The 19271-nt window shown below is 42.1% G+C and overlaps 8 pseudogenes; all 8 read right to left on the bottom strand.

Annotated features, from left to right (window-relative positions):
- Nucleotides 1-3755: 3755 nt before the first annotated feature.
- On the bottom strand, nucleotides 3756-6906 carry LOC136536448 (AT-rich interactive domain-containing protein 4-like; annotated as a pseudogene).
- An 801-nt stretch (nucleotides 6907-7707) lies between these two features.
- LOC136536447 (AT-rich interactive domain-containing protein 4-like) lies at nucleotides 7708-9262 on the bottom strand (annotated as a pseudogene).
- Nucleotides 9263-10009: 747 nt separating this feature from the next.
- On the bottom strand, nucleotides 10010-11932 carry LOC136536446 (AT-rich interactive domain-containing protein 4-like; annotated as a pseudogene).
- A 447-nt stretch (nucleotides 11933-12379) lies between these two features.
- On the bottom strand, nucleotides 12380-13934 carry LOC136536445 (AT-rich interactive domain-containing protein 4-like; annotated as a pseudogene).
- A 746-nt stretch (nucleotides 13935-14680) lies between these two features.
- Nucleotides 14681-16277, bottom strand: LOC136536444 (AT-rich interactive domain-containing protein 4-like; annotated as a pseudogene).
- Nucleotides 16278-16476: 199 nt separating this feature from the next.
- On the bottom strand, nucleotides 16477-17058 carry LOC136536443 (AT-rich interactive domain-containing protein 4-like; annotated as a pseudogene).
- Nucleotides 17059-17998, bottom strand: LOC136538655 (AT-rich interactive domain-containing protein 4-like; annotated as a pseudogene).
- Nucleotides 17999-18268: 270 nt separating this feature from the next.
- Nucleotides 18269-19153, bottom strand: LOC136536442 (AT-rich interactive domain-containing protein 4-like; annotated as a pseudogene).
- Between the last annotated feature and the right edge of the window lie 118 nt (nucleotides 19154-19271).

Raw genomic sequence — 19271 nt, 5'->3', positions numbered from 1 at the left:
GCTGCAAGGAACCTTACAGCCAGCAAGCCGGCTGTATTATTAGCCTTGCTCTGAGGTATATTGCCATGTTTGATGGCACCTAGTTGCCTCGGTGGCTCTAGCGTCTCATGACACACTTTGCTTAGCTATGCCAAAGTTTCTGATACAGCCAGCTTTAGCAATGTGGGCAATGCTAGGATTTACACATGGATCGGGGACTGGTGGGCACAAGTTGTAAGGTTTTGCAGTGGACATAGATGCAATGTCATTTTATCCGACATAGCATGGATAACATAAAATTGAGATGTCTCTTTACTCTTGTTACAATCAAAGTTGTTAACCACGGTTGTTGAGGCTTCACATTAAGGATTCATAAGCGCTAGAAGTTTTCACCAATGTATACTGGTGTTTTAGTTTGGAGCTTTGCTAATCGGTTGTATTATTTGGACCTTCCAGGATTAGTAGAGATATTAGTGGGGTGTTTATGGCAAGTGAGGCAGTCGATGAAGTTTGAATAGTCACTGCTTGGCTTGCAGCTGAAGCTTGTTGTGGCGTGTTCTTGTTAGGTTATGTCGGTTGCTGGTGGACAATAGTGCTGGTAAGATGGAGGCAGTGTTGTTTCTTTAGCCGCAATTGCAGCATTAGAGATAATTAATGATGTATCAAAGGACACAATTGCCTTGAAGTAGCAGGGAAGGAGGATGCTTAGACAAGGGAGGGTTGACACCAAGGGAAGCAATGTAGAAACTGCAACTCAACCACTCAGGGTTATTGTAGTCACTGTAGCGTTGCTTCTGTTTGTGTCCAATACCATAACGAGTTATGTGGTAAACTTGTGACACAAAATGTACCATTTATTGTTTGCCTGCATGCGCCGAAAGCTCGAGTTTTGTTGTTGGGTTGGCAACCTTACTTGCTTACCATGTCAGGTGTATCTATTAATTGTAGTATTTTAAGTCTGAACTAGCATAATTGAACAAGAGTATTCATTTTGTTGTGAACTAAATTCTTTTAGATTTACATGCTGAACATACAATATGCCATAAATCAAGACTATAATTTTTTAGCTAGCTTGTATGTGTTAAGCTTTTCTGTGCCGATCACATCATTTAGACAATTTTTGAAACATTTGCTTGAAATTGAGAATTTTTTCTTGAACGCACAGGAGAGCAGTGTATCATTATCTTAGAGGAAACAATGGGAAGAGCCCTCACACACACCGGGAGGAAAACATAAATGACCCTGTCCAAAGCATCGCACTACTCCGGCACAAGGGCCATGAGGTAAGAAATACTTTGAGCCCTGGCCAAACTCCAAAACTGCAGCTCTTCGCTAGCGAAGCTCTAGCCAAGCAGGGAGGGACCCCATCAAAGACATATATTATGATGATTCCATAAAACCAAGTGCTAAGGATGACAAGGGAGTTAAGTCCCTTCTGCAGCTCCTTACTGAAACCTAAATTGAGAAATATTTCACCACCGTACAGGACTGGGGGTGCCTGTCTGTTCCGGCTGGGGAGGGGCTCCAGCGGGGGAGGGGTGCTTTGGCGTGGGACAGCGGCCTCTCGGGCGAGAAACGGTAGAGTCAGAATCGCGCGAGGAAAGGCGGAGGAGGAATTGAACCTCTGGGAACGGGAAAAGCTCCTCTCTGTGGGCTTGTTGGAAAAGGCCAGTCCTAGTTCATTTGCAAAAAAAACACTGAAAAAAATAAGGCCAAGCTACGCATTTGCCCCCCGTTTAGCTTTTAAGCAAAACAGCCCAATAAGCTGTTCTAAACAGGGCCATTGTAGTGCAACTCTAGGTGTTGCAGGTTCTCTTGTACTATATTGCACAAACTTGTCGCTTACAATGTTTGAGTAAATGCTCCTGTGGGTTGTTCTTTTTATTGGCTGTTGGGTTCTAGTCTTTACAATGGGAACTATGCTAGCACCCAATCGCCTAGATAACAGCATTGTTTTCCTATACTTAAACCAAACTGGTAACATAAATACTCCTGATAACCTTGTGAATGAGCCGTTAAACTATATCCTTTGCCTAATATACATACCCATTTGGAGAGTGAACAATTGGTTCTCGTGTCAGGGAAGCTTTGCTAGCTAGAATAGTAGTGATTTTTAGTTTCAACCTTTAACCATTAGTGCATGTTGGTGTCATATCCATTTTCTAATTAGATGATATAAACTACTGCAAAAGTAAAATTACTTTATTTAGCTTGTTATCTACTTAAAGGAACTAAACAATCGTGTGCTGTGATTTAAACAAGCTGATATATTAGTAAGTACGTAGCACATTAAACTTCGTCTTTGACCTGCTACATGTGTCTCACTGCTTGTATAGGAATTATCTTAGTACAAATATTAGTGTCTCTATACAATATATGAACTTATATTATATATTTGTATACATGTGGTACAAGTCATATTGCCTTTTTTTTGCATTAGCACAATTCCCTCTTTTACATATTGCTCTTTCATTGAAGCTATGAGAATTTGCCACAGAATATTTGAGACCCTATAATCTCCACTCCAGAATAAAAGCCTGGGAGGTTTAGATCAGCTGTGGCTGTGAATTTGTGGATAATTAACAAGTTCATTAGTTGACCAATGCATCTTGGTTTTACCTTTCTAGACCTTCACTGCATTTATTGTCGTTTGCTGTATATTAGCAATAGAAACATGCCCTTATGTCTTTTTTTGGAACACTCATCTTTAGATACAAGCATGGTGATTCCATTATCTTCAACGTCGTCCTTATTCGTAGTTATCAAAGTTTGGACTTGGGAAGGTTTTCTCACATTTACCTTCTACTGATGCCATGCTAGGGTTGTGTGTGACCCATAAGGCCATAAAGTGGGAGTCACTTGTGGCACATGAAACATAGACTTCGCCTTGAACTGAAGTCTCATGACACGTTCACGCTTCCTGGGTTTCTATTACAATGCATGCCGCTTTAGCCAGTCTTGAGTCTACTGGCATTCGGGGGATATGATGCTTCTGCTAGAGTGGCTGCTGGACTTTGAAATGCCTAACACATGTGTCAGGATTCAGGACCCAGATATGTATCAAGAAGGTTGATAAGGCTTTGTGAACATGGTAATTGAGCAATGTAGTGGATGACACTGAAAAGACGTTGCTCAGCTTGCAGCCGGAGCTGAAACCTTGCGTGTGCTTGATGGTTTTTGTCTATCTCTGGTGGTCAATGGTGCTGGAAAGATGGAGCCAATGTTTCTTTAGCCATGATTGCTCAATCGCCTTATAGAGAAGGAGGCGTCAGAGGCCACAATTGCCTGGGAAGGATTATCCTTCGAGCTAGGAGTGCAAAGTTGATGCCAAAGGTACATGCTGACAGCTCTTGGGAATTCGTTAAAATTGTCTGGGATAAAATGATTCACAATTATTGTGCTTTTCTTAGTTGATCACCTGTGGGGTTAGACCCTAAACGAGGCTGAGGAGTGTTTACTTAAAGTAGAACACACCGCTGGTGTGCGTGTCTAGTGCTATTTATAGCCGAAGATTGCTTTGAACATGTTGACTTTTGTGAAATCATGATGAAGGTTAAATCATGTATGTTATACTATACCTTGAGTGTGAATGTGTGATGTTCTGAGTGGAATATTTCACCACTTACTAAATGTCTCAGAACATTTAGAAATGTTTCTGCTGACACTTCTCTAGATGTCTAGGATAGGAAATGTCGTCACAAAAAAAGTGTGCTATACATAAATTAAGGGCTTGTTCGCTTCTGATTTAGGGTGCTTTTCGGGCTGCAGCGGAACAGTCAGCTATTCGTGCATTGTGTTAAGGTATACCACTTGTTTGTATAAGTTATTAAGTTATATAAATCAAGACGCTTTGAATTTAACACTGCATCAGGAAATTCTGCCAGTCCTCCCTGTGGAACAAGTCGGATTTGGCCCCTCTGAAGTAGAAACTGCATGACATCTTTCAAGAAGTCTTCTTCAGAGCAAATGTGGATAGGCAACGGATTGCACCCATGCTTCTTCGTTGGCAGAGGATTAAATGGGATTGATGGCTGAACACAGACCAGGATGCAAGGCGTCGGTGGCATCATCGAGCTCGCAAGGAAGGCGGCGGCCTCGGCGACGACTGAGTGGGCGGCGTGGGTGGCGGCCCCACGGTCGGTGCGGAACTACAGCGGCGTGCAGCAGCGCAAGAACAGGTACTACGCCATGATATGGAACATAATTTGTCAACAATTTGATAATTTGTGAACAATTTGACATATTTCTCTGATGTTTGGAATCCACAGAAATAATTTGATTTTTTTTTTAATTTTGACATATTTCTCGGTGGAATGTTTCACCACTTATTAAATGTCTCTGAACATCTAGAAGTGTTTGTGACACTTTTATCCAGAAGTGTGTCTGACACTTCTCTAGATGTATAGGATAGGAAATGTCGTCACAAAAAAAGTGTGCTATACATAAATTAAGGGCTTGTTCGCTTCTTATTTAGGGTGCTTTTGTGGCTGCAGCGGAACAGTCAGCTATTCGTGCATTGTGTTAAGGTATACCACTTCTTTGTATAATTTATTAAGTTATACTAGCAAAAATGCCTGTGCTTTGCAACGGGGAAAAATTATGAAATGTTCATGGGAAACAACCATGAGAATGGTCCATGACATCCATGGCATCCATAATTTAAATTAATGTTGGTAATAATTTTATTAAGCCCGTATTAAAATACAACCACTTAGCTAATTATCCACGTTTCATCCATAACCAGCAAATTAAAACAGCACCGAGTTTTGGCCCTCACAGAGTACAAGTCCATCTATAATTATACTACCACACATTCTACTCCTAAGTTATACATGTACAGCAATGCCACCTACTTATGAACACAAACGATGCAAATTACCTTATCGTTCTACCATTTACTGGAGTGCCCTTCTCTGGATCAGTACCAGTCCAGAAGAGATTATGTGTCATCTCCTCCCTATGTGTTTTTGCCGAGGCCAGAGCATTATATGTCGTGACTTGTGGCCAGTCCATGGAGGCAACCACCTGCAAAAGGTTGCACCATCTATTCCATTACTGTGTGTCATGATATTTTTGTTAGCATGTTTACTACTTCCTTTATTACTAGCTGACTGCCTAGGAACCTCGCCTGGCTGTCACTACTTACTCCCCCTCTTTACTACTAGTATTTACTTCTCGTTTTGCTGCTAGATGGCTGATGCCTGGGAATCTTCCCTGGCTGTCGCCTGTGTGCTTCCCCCTCTCTCTCTCTCTTGTGTTAGTCTAGCTCCTATCTAAATCCCTGTAATTTGGTTTACTCAACATGTATGAATACAAGAGCTAGCTCATCCTCTATCATGGTATCACGAGACTCTTAAGATCCTGCAGTCTCCTTCAACTCCCTATCTCCCTATCTCTATGGCCCCTGAGCTGCCGCTTCCCTCTGATGCGACCACTCTCGCCGCGCAGGCCGATACGATCAATTTGTCTCCTCTGCTCCCTGTATGCTTGTCTCCCTGTCTCCTCTGCTCCTTGTCTTGCTGTCTCTTTGTCTCCTCTGCTCCTTTGCATGTCTCTACAATTCTGCATCGCCTAGGAAACGCTGAGAACGCGTAGGCTTGCCTAGGCGTGCCTAAGCTCTAGGCAGGAGCTTACCACTAGATATCGCCTAACGCTTTTTTTTTACTTTGACTGCATGACATCTTTTAAGAAGTCTTCTTCAGAGCAAATGTGGATAGGCAACTGATTGCACCCATGCTTCTTCATTGCCAGAGGATTCAATGGGATTGATGGCTGAACACATGACCAGGATGATGGTGACCTGGATGATGATTTTCTGCATTGTCCTTTACAGGAGGCGCTGGCAAGCTAGGCTTGACTTGACTAGCATCATGAATGATGGACTGAGGAAACCCCATAAAGCGATGCATTTGTTGCTTGCGAGAGTGGGGAAGGGGTCTCATTATTGCAGGCTTTAACCTTGGTTCCAATGATGGGGACATCTTATTATCCCCTCCAATTGATACATGGGCATATGAGACATTTTGAATAGCTTGATCTCTGCACTGGTTAGAGCAAAAGAAAAGAAGTCGATCAGAATCCTGCCTATCAAATGAGGACACTGGTGTACCATTTACCCAACTGATTCCAAGTGCAACCAAGCTTCCGTGGGAGAGTTCTGGCGCAAGATGTTTCAAAACCTGTGCTGCCCACTTAGGTAGGGTTATCCAGACTTCAAAAGTAGGAGCTCCACAAGTCATGCACATGGATGGTAAAGGCTCATATGAAGATGGCTTGTTATCCTCACTATTCAATAGAGCACGAACTAACCGCCTCTTCTCAATAATTTCACTCTTGATATGGCTCTCTAGAAGCTGATATCAAAACAAGTTTGGGCACTGCCAGAAACAAGAAATGACACGTGTGCAGAACTGCAAGTTGTGATATCGCAGCGCATTGTAACAACTCCATGTGGAAGATTTAGCTTGAAGAGGTGGAGGAGCACTGGCTCAAGTTTACTCGCACGAATCTCAATATTCAACGGTGCATCCAAACCTTCTAGTGCGCCCAACAAACATGCATCCAGGGTGCATGGTACTCCACAGACAAGAAATTTCATGTTCACATCTTCTTAGCTTGAAAACCTTGAGAACACCCTTCTTCCTTTTTCACTTCATTACCAGCAGGGATGACATTTGTTTTCGGAGCATCGCCAAGTAGGTGGGGGCCAAGCTTAACACTTTGTACGTAATTATTTCTTACACAGTATAGTCGAAAGGAGGCATGTGCAAGTTGAAATGCATCCCATGTATGGCTGCAGAAACTCTGAATGACCATCGTTAACGCATGATGAAAATGAATTCCTCCAATATACCATATATGGTGTGTGTGTCTAGTGCTATTTATAGCCAAAGATTGCTTTGAACATGTTGACTTTTGTGAAATCATGATGAAGGTTAAATCATGTGGGTTATACTATACCTTGAGTGTGAACGTGTGATGTTCTTGGTGGAATGTTTCACCACTTATTAAATGTCTCAGAACATCTAGAAGTGTTTCTGACACTTTTATCCAGAAGTGTTTCTAACACTTCTCTAGATGTCTAGAATAGGAAAAATGTCGTCATAGAAAAAGGGTGTGCTATACATAAAGGGCTTGTTCGCTTCTGAGGGCCTGTTTGGATCCAATAGCCGATAGTAGTTAGCTAGCTAATTGCACATAGCTAATATTAGCTGGATAATAATTCACTGTCTACCTATTAACTTCGAGTTCTGATCCAGGATGCAAGGCGTCGGTGGCATCGTCGAGCTCGCGAGGAAGGCGGCGGCCTCGGCGAGGGCCGAGTGGGCGGCGGGGGTGGCGGCCACGCGACCGGTGCGAAACTACCCGCGGCGTGCAGTAGCGCAAGAACAGGTACTACGCCATGACAATTTGTGAAATTTGCGAATAATTTGTGAATAGTTTGATCATTTGTGAACCATTTGACATATTTCTCTGATGTTTGGAATCCACAGAAATAACTTGAATTGTTTTTTGAAAATTTTTACATATTTCTCGGTGAAATGTTTCACCAATTATTAAATGTCTTAGAACATCTAGAAGTGTTTGTGACACTTTTATCCAGAAGTGTGTCTGACACTTCTCTAAATGTATAGGATAGAAAATGTCGTCACAAAAAAGTGTGCTATACATAAATTAATGGCTTGTTCGCTTCTTATTTAGGGTGCTTTTCGGGCTACAGCGGAACAGTCAGCTATTCGTGCGTTGTGTTAAGGTATACCACTTGATTGTATAAGTTATTAAGTTATATAAATCAAGACGCTTTGAATTTAACAATGCATCAGGAAAGTCTATCGGTCCTCCCTTAGGTACAAGTCGGATTTGGCCCCTCTGAAGAAGAAACTGCATGACATCTTTCAAGAAGTATACTTCAGAGCGAATGTGGATAGGCAACTGATTGCACCCATGCTTCTTCATTGGCAGAGGATTCATTGGGATTGATGGCTGAACACATGACCAGGATGATGGTGACCTGGATGATGATTTTCTTTGAGTCACTACGAAAACAGGTACTGCATTGTGCTTTACATGAGGTGCTGGCAAGCTAGGCTTAACTTGACTAGCATCATGAATGATGGACTGAGGAAACCCCATAAAGGGATGCATTTGTTGCTTGCGAGAGTGGGGAAGGGGTCTCATTGTTGTAGGCTTTAACCTTGGTTTCAATGATGGGGACATCTTATTATCCCCTCCAACTCCTTTTGCACCAAATGACATCTGTTTTGAGTCGATACTTCCAGTGGTTCTACCTTAGTAAGGGATGCTGACCAGCTTGATACATGGGCATGGGAGACATTTTGAATAGCTTGATCTCTGCACTGGTTAGAGCAAAAGAAAAGAAGTCGATCAGCATCCTGCCTATCAAATGAGGATACTGGTGTACCATTTACCCAAGTGATTCCAAGTGCAACCAAGCTTCTGTAGGAGATTTCTGGTGCAAGATGTTTCAAAACATGTGCTGCCCATTTAGGTAGGGTTATCCAGACTTCAAAAGTAGGAGCTCCACAAGTCACTCACATGGATGGTAAAGGCTCATATGAAGATGGCTTGTTATCCTCACTATTCAATAGAGCACGAACTAACTGCCTCTTCTCAATAATTTCACTCTTGATATGGCTCTCTAGAAGCTGATATCAAAACAAGTTTGGGCACTGCCAGAAACAAGAAATGACACGTGTATAGAACTGCAAGTTGTGATATCGCAGCGCATTGTAACAACTCCATGTCGAAGATTTAGCATGAAGAGGTGGCGGAGCACTGGCTCAAGTTTACTCGCACGAATCTCAATATTCAACAGTGCATTCAAACCTTCTTCTAGTGTGCCCAACAAACATGCATCTAGGGTGCATGGTACTCCACAGACAAGAAATTTCATGTTCACATCTTCTTCATATATTCTTGTAGCGTGAAAACCTTCAGAACACCCTTCTTCCTTTTTCACTTCATTACCAGCAGGGATGACATTTGTTTTTGGAGCATCGCGAAGTAGGTGGGGTCCAAGCTTAACACTTTGTACGTAATTATTTCTTACACAGTACAGTCGAAAGGAGGCATGTGCAAGTTGAAATGCATCCCATGTATGGCTGCAGAAACTCTGAATGACCATCATTAACGCATGACGAAAACGAGATGTTGTATAAGATGAAAATGAATTCCTCCAATATACCATATATGGTGTGTGTGTGTGTCTAGTGCTATTTATAGCCAAAGATTGCTTTGAACATGTTGACTTTTGTGAAATCATGATGAAGGTTAAATCATGTGAGTTATACTATACCTTGAGTGTGAACGTGTGATGTTCTTGGTGGAATGTTTCACCACTTATTAAATGTCTCAGAACATCTAGAAGTGTTTCTGACACTTTTATCCCAAAGTGTTTATGACACTTCTCTAGATGTCTAGGATTGGAAAAATGTCGTCATAGAAAAAGGGTGTGCTATACATAAAGGGCTTGTTCGCTTCTGAGGGCCTGTTTAGATCCAATAGCTGATAGTAGTTAGCTAGCTAATTGCACATAGCCAATGTTAGCTGGATAATAATTCACTGTCTACCTATTAGCTTTGAGTTCAGATCCAGGATGCAAGGCGTCGGTGGCATCGTCGAGCTCACGAGGAAGGCGGTGGCCTCGGCGAGGGCCGAGTGGGCAGCGGGGGGTGGCGGCCACGCGGCCAGTGCGGAACTACCGCGGCGTGCAGCAGCGCAAGAACAGGTACTACGCCGTGACAATTTGTGAAATTTGCGAATAATTTGTGAACAGTTTGATCATTTGTGAACCATTTGACATATTTCTCTGATGTTTGGAATCCACAGAAATAACTTGAATTTTTTTTGAAAAAATTTACATATTTCTCGGTGAAATGTTTCACCTCTTATTAAATGTCTCAGAACATCTAGAAGTGTTTGTGACACTTTTATCCAGAAGTGTGTCTAACACTTCTCTAGATGTATAGGATAGGAAATGTCGTCACAAAAAAAGTGTGCTATACATAAATTAATAGCTTGCTCGCTTCTTATTTAGGGTGCTTTTTGGGCTGCAGCGGAACAGTCGGCTGTTCGTGCGTTGTGTTAAGGTATACCACTTGTTTGTATAAGTTATTAAGTTATATAAATCAAGACGCTTTGAATTTAACACTGCATCAGGAAATTATGTCGGTCCTCCTAGAGGTACAAGTCAGATTTGGCCCCTCTGAAGAAGAAACTGCATGACATCTTTCAAGAAGTCTTCTTCATAGCAAATGTGGATAGGCAACAGATTGCACCCATGCTTCTTCATTGGCAGTGGATTCAATGGGATTGATGGCTGAACACAGGACCAGGATGATGGTGACCTAGATGATGATTTTCTTTGAGTCACTACGAAAACAGGTACTGCATTGTGCTTTACATGAGGTGCTGGCACGCTAGGCTTAACTTGACTAGCATCATGAATGATGGACTGAGGAAACCCCATAAAGGGATGCATTTGTTGCTTGCGAGAGTGGGGAAGGGGTCTCATTGTTGCAGGCTTTAACCTTGGTTTCAATGATGGGGACATCTTATTGTCCCCTCCAACTCCTTTTGCACCAAATGACATCTGTTTTGAGTCAATACTTCTAGTGGTTCTATCCTTAGTAAGGGATGCTGACCAGCTTGATACATGGGCATGGGAGACCTTTTGAATAGCTTGATCTCTGCACTGGTTAGAGCAAAAGAAAAGAAGTCGATCAGCATTCTGCCTATCAAATGAGGACACTGGTGTACCATTTACCCAAGTGATTCCAAGTGCAACCAAGCTTCTATAGGAGATTTCTGGTGCAAGATGTTTCAAAACATGTGCTGCCCATTTAGGCAGGGTTATCTAGACTTCAAAAGTAGGAGCTCCACAAGTCACGCACATGGATGGTAAAGGCTCATTTTAAGATGGCTTGTTATCCTCACTATTGAATAGAGCACAAACTAACTGCCTCTTCTCAATAATTTCACTCTTGATATGGCCCTCTAGAAGCTGATATCAAAACAAGTTTGGGCACAGCCAGAAACAAGAAATGACACGTGTGCAGAACTGCAAGTTGTGATATCGCAGCGCATTGTAACAACTCCATGTGGAAGATTTAGCTTGAAGAGGTGGAAGAGCACTGGCTCAAGTTTACTCGCACGAATCTCAATATTCAACGGTGCATCCAAACCTTCTTCTAGTGCGCCCAACAAACATGCATCCAGGGTGCATGGTACTCCACAGACAAGAAATTTCATGTTCACATCTTCTTAGCTTGAAAACCTTGAGAACACCCTTCTTCCTTTTTCACTTCATTACCAGCAGGGATGACATTTGTTTTCGGAGCATCGCCAAGTAGGTGGGGGCCAAGCTTAACACTTTGTACGTAATTATTTCTTACACAGTATAGTCGAAAGGAGGCATGTGCAAGTTGAAATGCATCCCATGTATGGCTGCAGAAACTCTGAATGACCATCGTTAACGCATGATGAAAATGAATTCCTCCAATATACCATATATGGTGTGTGTGTCTAGTGCTATTTATAGCCAAAGATTGCTTTGAACATGTTGACTTTTGTGAAATCATGATGAAGGTTAAATCATGTGGGTTATACTATACCTTGAGTGTGAACGTGTGATGTTCTTGGTGGAATGTTTCACCACTTATTAAATGTCTCAGAACATCTAGAAGTGTTTCTGACACTTTTATCCAGAAGTGTTTCTAACACTTCTCTAGATGTCTAGAATAGGAAAAATGTCGTCATAGAAAAAGGGTGTGCTATACATAAAGGGCTTGTTCGCTTCTGAGGGCCTGTTTGGATCCAATAGCCGATAGTAGTTAGCTAGCTAATTGCACATAGCTAATATTAGCTGGATAATAATTCACTGTCTACCTATTAACTTCGAGTTCTGATCCAGGATGCAAGGCGTCGGTGGCATCGTCGAGCTCGCGAGGAAGGCGGCGGCCTCGGCGAGGGCCGAGTGGGCGGCGGGGGTGGCGGCCACGCGACCGGTGCGAAACTACCGCGGCGTGCAGTAGCGCAAGAACAGGTACTACGCCATGACAATTTGTGAAATTTGCGAATAATTTGTGAATAGTTTGATCATTTGTGAACCATTTGACATATTTCTCTGATGTTTGGAATCCACAGAAATAACTTGAATTGTTTTTTGAAAATTTTTACATATTTCTCGGTGAAATGTTTCACCAATTATTAAATGTCTTAGAACATCTAGAAGTGTTTGTGACACTTTTATCCAGAAGTGTGTCTGACACTTCTCTAAATGTATAGGATAGAAAATGTCGTCACAAAAAAGTGTGCTATACATAAATTAATGGCTTGTTCGCTTCTTATTTAGGGTGCTTTTCGGGCTACAGCGGAACAGTCAGCTATTCGTGCGTTGTGTTAAGGTATACCACTTGATTGTATAAGTTATTAAGTTATATAAATCAAGACGCTTTGAATTTAACAATGCATCAGGAAAGTCTATCGGTCCTCCCTTAGGTACAAGTCGGATTTGGCCCCTCTGAAGAAGAAACTGCATGACATCTTTCAAGAAGTATACTTCAGAGCGAATGTGGATAGGCAACTGATTGCACCCATGCTTCTTCATTGGCAGAGGATTCATTGGGATTGATGGCTGAACACATGACCAGGATGATGGTGACCTGGATGATGATTTTCTTTGAGTCACTACGAAAACAGGTACTGCATTGTGCTTTACATGAGGTGCTGGCAAGCTAGGCTTAACTTGACTAGCATCATGAATGATGGACTGAGGAAACCCCATAAAGGGATGCATTTGTTGCTTGCGAGAGTGGGGAAGGGGTCTCATTGTTGTAGGCTTTAACCTTGGTTTCAATGATGGGGACATCTTATTATCCCCTCCAACTCCTTTTGCACCAAATGACATCTGTTTTGAGTCGATACTTCCAGTGGTTCTACCTTAGTAAGGGATGCTGACCAGCTTGATACATGGGCATGGGAGACATTTTGAATAGCTTGATCTCTGCACTGGTTAGAGCAAAAGAAAAGAAGTCGATCAGCATCCTGCCTATCAAATGAGGATACTGGTGTACCATTTACCCAAGTGATTCCAAGTGCAACCAAGCTTCTGTAGGAGATTTCTGGTGCAAGATGTTTCAAAACATGTGCTGCCCATTTAGGTAGGGTTATCCAGACTTCAAAAGTAGGAGCTCCACAAGTCACTCACATGGATGGTAAAGGCTCATATGAAGATGGCTTGTTATCCTCACTATTCAATAGAGCACGAACTAACTGCCTCTTCTCAATAATTTCACTCTTGATATGGCTCTCTAGAAGCTGATATCAAAACAAGTTTGGGCACTGCCAGAAACAAGAAATGACACGTGTATAGAACTGCAAGTTGTGATATCGCAGCGCATTGTAACAACTCCATGTCGAAGATTTAGCATGAAGAGGTGGCGGAGCACTGGCTCAAGTTTACTCGCACGAATCTCAATATTCAACAGTGCATTCAAACCTTCTTCTAGTGTGCCCAACAAACATGCATCTAGGGTGCATGGTACTCCACAGACAAGAAATTTCATGTTCACATCTTCTTCATATATTCTTGTAGCGTGAAAACCTTCAGAACACCCTTCTTCCTTTTTCACTTCATTACCAGCAGGGATGACATTTGTTTTTGGAGCATCGCGAAGTAGGTGGGGTCCAAGCTTAACACTTTGTACGTAATTATTTCTTACACAGTACAGTCGAAAGGAGGCATGTGCAAGTTGAAATGCATCCCATGTATGGCTGCAGAAACTCTGAATGACCATCATTAACGCATGACGAAAACGAGATGTTGTATAAGATGAAAATGAATTCCTCCAATATACCATATATGGTGTGTGTGTGTGTCTAGTGCTATTTATAGCCAAAGATTGCTTTGAACATGTTGACTTTTGTGAAATCATGATGAAGGTTAAATCATGTGAGTTATACTATACCTTGAGTGTGAACGTGTGATGTTCTTGGTGGAATGTTTCACCACTTATTAAATGTCTCAGAACATCTAGAAGTGTTTCTGACACTTTTATCCCAAAGTGTTTATGACACTTCTCTAGATGTCTAGGATTGGAAAAATGTCGTCATAGAAAAAGGGTGTGCTATACATAAAGGGCTTGTTCGCTTCTGAGGGCCTGTTTAGATCCAATAGCTGATAGTAGTTAGCTAGCTAATTGCACATAGCCAATGTTAGCTGGATAATAATTCACTGTCTACCTATTAGCTTTGAGTTCAGATCCAGGATGCAAGGCGTCGGTGGCATCGTCGAGCTCACGAGGAAGGCGGTGGCCTCGGCGAGGGCCGAGTGGGCAGCGGGGGTGGCGGCCACGCGGCCAGTGCGGAACTACCGCGGCGTGCAGCAGCGCAAGAACAGGTACTACGCCGTGACAATTTGTGAAATTTGCGAATAATTTGTGAACAGTTTGATCATTTGTGAACCATTTGACATATTTCTCTGATGTTTGGAATCCACAGAAATAACTTGAATTTTTTTTGAAAAAATTTACATATTTCTCGGTGAAATGTTTCACCTCTTATTAAATGTCTCAGAACATCTAGAAGTGTTTGTGACACTTTTATCCAGAAGTGTGTCTAACACTTCTCTAGATGTATAGGATAGGAAATGTCGTCACAAAAAAAGTGTGCTATACATAAATTAATAGCTTGCTCGCTTCTTATTTAGGGTGCTTTTTGGGCTGCAGCGGAACAGTCGGCTGTTCGTGCGTTGTGTTAAGGTATACCACTTGTTTGTATAAGTTATTAAGTTATATAAATCAAGACGCTTTGAATTTAACACTGCATCAGGAAATTATGTCGGTCCTCCTAGAGGTACAAGTCAGATTTGGCCCCTCTGAAGAAGAAACTGCATGACATCTTTCAAGAAGTCTTCTTCATAGCAAATGTGGATAGGCAACAGATTGCACCCATGCTTCTTCATTGGCAGTGGATTCAATGGGATTGATGGCTGAACACAGGACCAGGATGATGGTGACCTAGATGATGATTTTCTTTGAGTCACTACGAAAATAGGTACTGCATTGTGCTTTACATGAGGTGCTGGCACGCTAGGCTTAACTTGACTAGCATCATGAATGATGGACTGAGGAAACCCCATAAAGGGATGCATTTGTTGCTTGCGAGAGTGGGGAAGGGGTCTCATTGTTGCAGGCTTTAACCTTGGTTTCAATGATGGGGACATCTTATTGTCCCCTCCAACTCCTTTTGCACCAAATGACATCTGTTTTGAGTCAATACTTCTAGTGGTTCTATCCTTAGTAAGGGATGCTGACCAGCTTGATACATGGGCATGGGAGACCTTTTGAATAGCTTGATCTCTGCACTGGTTAGAGCAAAAGAAAAGAAGTCGATCAGCATTCTGCCTATCAAATGAGGACACTGGTGTACCATTTACCCAAGTGATTCCAAGTGCAACCAAGCTTCTATAGGAGATTTCTGGTGCAAGATGTTTCAAAACATGTGCTGCCCATTTAGGCAGGGTTATCTAGACTTCAAAAGTAGGAGCTCCACAAGTCACGCACATGGATGGTAAAGGCTCATTTTAAGATGGCTTGTTATCCTCACTATTGAATAGAGCACAAACTAACTGCCTCTTCTCAATAATTTCACTCTTGATATGGCCCTCTAGAAGCTGATATCAAAACAAGTTTGGGCACAGCCAGAAACAAGAAATGACACGTGTGCAGAACTGCAAGTTGTGATATCGCAGCGCATTGTAACAACTCCATGTGGAAGATTTAGCTTGAAGAGGTGGAGGAGCACTGGCTCAAGTTTACTCGCACGAATCTCAATATTCAACGGTGCATCCAAACCTTCTTCTAGTGCGCCCAACAAACATGCATCCAGGGTGCATGGTACTCCACAGACAAGAAATTTCATGTTCACATCTTCTTAGCTTGAAAACCTTGAGAACACCCTTCTTCCTTTTTCACTTCATTACCAGCAGGGATGACATTTGTTTTCGGAGCATCGCCAAGTAGGTGGGGGCCAAGCTTAACACTTTGTATGTAATTATTTCTTACACAGTATAGTCGAAAGGAGGTATGTGCAAGTTGAAATGCATCCCATGTATGGCTGCAGAAACTCTGAATGACCATCGTTAACGCATGATGAAAATGAGATGTTGTATAAGATGAAAATGAATTCCTCCAATATACCATATATGGTGTGTGTGTGTGTCTAGTGCTTTTTATAGCCAAAGATTGCTTTGAGCATGTTGACTTTTGTGAAATCATGATGAAGGTTAAATCATGTGGGTTATACTATACCTTGAGTGTGAACGTGTGATGTTCTTGGTGGAATGTTTCACCACTTACTAAATGTCTGAGAACATCTAGAAGTGTTTCTGACACTTTTATCCAGAAGTGTTTCTGGCACTTCTCTAGATGTATAGGATAGGAAATGTCGTCACAAAAAAAGTGTGCTATACATAAATTAATGGCTTGCTCGCTTCTTATTTAGGGTGCCTTTCGGGTTGCAGCGGAACAGCCAGCTGTTCGTGCATTGTGTTAAGGTATACCACTTGTTTGTATAAGTTATTAAGTTATATAAATCAAGACACTTTGAATTTAACACTGCATCAGGAAATTATGTCGGTCCTCCTAGAGGTACAAGTCGGATTTGGCCTCTCTGAAAAAGAAACTGCTTGACATCTTTCAAGAAGTCTTCTTCAGAGCGAATGTGGATAGGCAACTGATTGCACCCATGCTTCTTCATTGGCAGAGGATTCAATGGGATTGATGGTTGAACACATGACCAGGATGATGGTGACCTGGATGATGATTTTCTTTGAGTCACCACGAAAATAGGTACTGCATTGTGCTTTACATGAGGTGCTGGCAAGCTAGGCTTAACTTGACTAGCATCATGAATGAAGCACTGAGGAAACCCCATAAAGGGATGGATTTGTTGCTTGCGAGAGTGGGGAAGGGGTCTCATTGTTGCCGGCTTTAACCTTGGTTTCAATGATGGGGACATCTTATTATCCCCTCCAACTCCTTTTGCACCAAATGACATCTATTTTGAGTCGATACTTCCAGTGGTTCTATCCTTAGTAAGGGATGCTGACCAGCTTGATACATGGGCATGGTAGACATTTTGAATAGCTTGATCTCTGCACTGGTTAGAGCAAAAGAAAAGAAGTCGATCAGCATCCTGCCTATCAAATGAGGACACTGGTGTACCATTTACCCAAGTGATTCCAAGTGCAACCAAGCTTCTGTAGGAGATTTCTGGTGCAAGATGTTTCAAAACTTGTGCTGACCATTTAGGCAGGGTTATCCAGACTTCAAAAGTAGGAGCTCCACAAGTCACGCACATGGATGGTAAAGCCTCATATTAAGATGGCTTGTTATCCTCACTATTCAATAGAGCACAAACTAACTGCCTCTTCTCAATAATTTCACTCTTGATATGGCCCTCTAGAAGCTGATATCAAAACAAGTTTGGGCACAGCCAGAAACAAGAAATGACACGTGTGCAGAACTGCAAGTTGTGATATCGCAGCGCATTGTAACAACTCCATGTGGAAGATTTAGCTTGAAGAGGTGGAAGAGCACTGGCTCAAGTTTACTCGCACGAATCTCAATATTCAACGGTGCATCCAAACCTTCTTCTAGTGCGCCCAACAAACATGCATCCAGGGTGCATGGTACTCCACAGACAAGAAATTTCATGTTCACATCTTCTTAGCTTGAAAACCTTGAGAACACCCTTCTTCCTTTTTCACTTCATTACCAGCAGGGATGACATTTGTTTTCGGAGCATCGCCAAGTAGGTGGGGGCCAAGCTTAACACTTTGTACGTAATTATTTCTTACACAGTATAGTCGAAAGGAGGCATGTGCAAGTTGAAATGCATCCCATGTATGGCTGCAGAAACTCTGAATGACCATCGTTAACGCATGATGAAAATGAGATGATGTATAAGATGAAAATGAATTCCTCCAATATACCATATATGGTGTGTGTGTCTAGTGCTTTTTATAGCCAAAGATTGCTTTGAACATGTTGACTTTTGTGAAATCATGATGAAGGTTAAATCATGTGGGTTATACTATACCTTGAGTGTGAACGTGTGATGTTCTTGGTGGAATGTTTCACCACTTACTAAATGTCTGAGAACATCTAGAAGTGTTTCTGACACTTTTATCCAGAAGTGTTTCTGGCACTTCTCTAGATGTATAGGATAGGAAATGTCGTCACAAAAAAAGTGTGCTATACATAAATTAATGGCTTGCTCGCTTCTTATTTAGGGTGCTTTTCGGGTTGCAGCGGAACAGCCAGCTGTTCGTGCGTTGTGTTAAGGTATACCACTTGTTTGTATAAGTTATTAAGTTATATAAATCAAGACGCTTTGCATTTAACACTGCATCAGGAAATTCTGTCGGTCCTCCTAGAGGTACAAGTTGGATTTGGCCCCTTTGAAGAAGAAACTGCATGACATCTTTCAACAAGTCTTCTTCAGAGCGAATGTGGATAGGCAACTGATTGCACCCATGCTTCTTCATTAGCAGAGGATTCAATGGGATTGATGGCTGAACACATGACCAGGATGATGGTGACCTGGATGATGATTTTCTTTAAGTCACTACGAAAACAGGTACTGCATTGTGCTTTACATGAGGTGCTGGCAAGCAAGGCTTAACTTGACTAGCATCATGAATGATGGACTGAGGAAACCCCATAAAGGGATGCATTTGTTGCTTGCGAGAGTGGGGAAGGGGTCTCATTGTTGCAGGCTTTAACCTTGGTTTCAATGATGGGGACATCTTAATATCCCCTCCAACTCCTTTTGCACCAAATGACATATGTTTTGAGTCGATACTTCTAGTGGTTCTATCCTTAGTAAGGGATGCTGACCAGCATGATACATGGGCATGGGAGACATTTTGGATAGCTTGATCTCTGCACTAGTTAGAGCAAAAGAAAAGAAGTCGATCAGCATCCTGCCTATCAAAAGAGGACACTGGTGTACCATTTACCCAAGTGATTCCAAGTGCAACCAAGCTTCTGTAGGAGATTTCTGGTGCAAGATGTTTCAAAACCTGTGCTGCCCATTTAGGCAGGGTTATCTAGACTTCAAAAGTAGGAGCTCCACAAGTCACGCACATGGATGGTAAAGCCTCATATTAAGATGGCTTGTTATCCTCACTATTCAATAGAGCACAAACTAACTGCCTCTTCTCAATAATTTCACTCTTGATATGGCCCTCTAGAAGCTGATATCAA

This window comes from Miscanthus floridulus, chromosome 2 (genome assembly GCF_019320115.1).
Source record: "Miscanthus floridulus cultivar M001 chromosome 2, ASM1932011v1, whole genome shotgun sequence".
Lineage (NCBI taxonomy): Eukaryota > Viridiplantae > Streptophyta > Magnoliopsida > Poales > Poaceae > Miscanthus > Miscanthus floridulus.
Note: the sequence above shows the minus strand (reverse complement) of the source record. Positions and strands in the feature narration are given on the sequence as shown.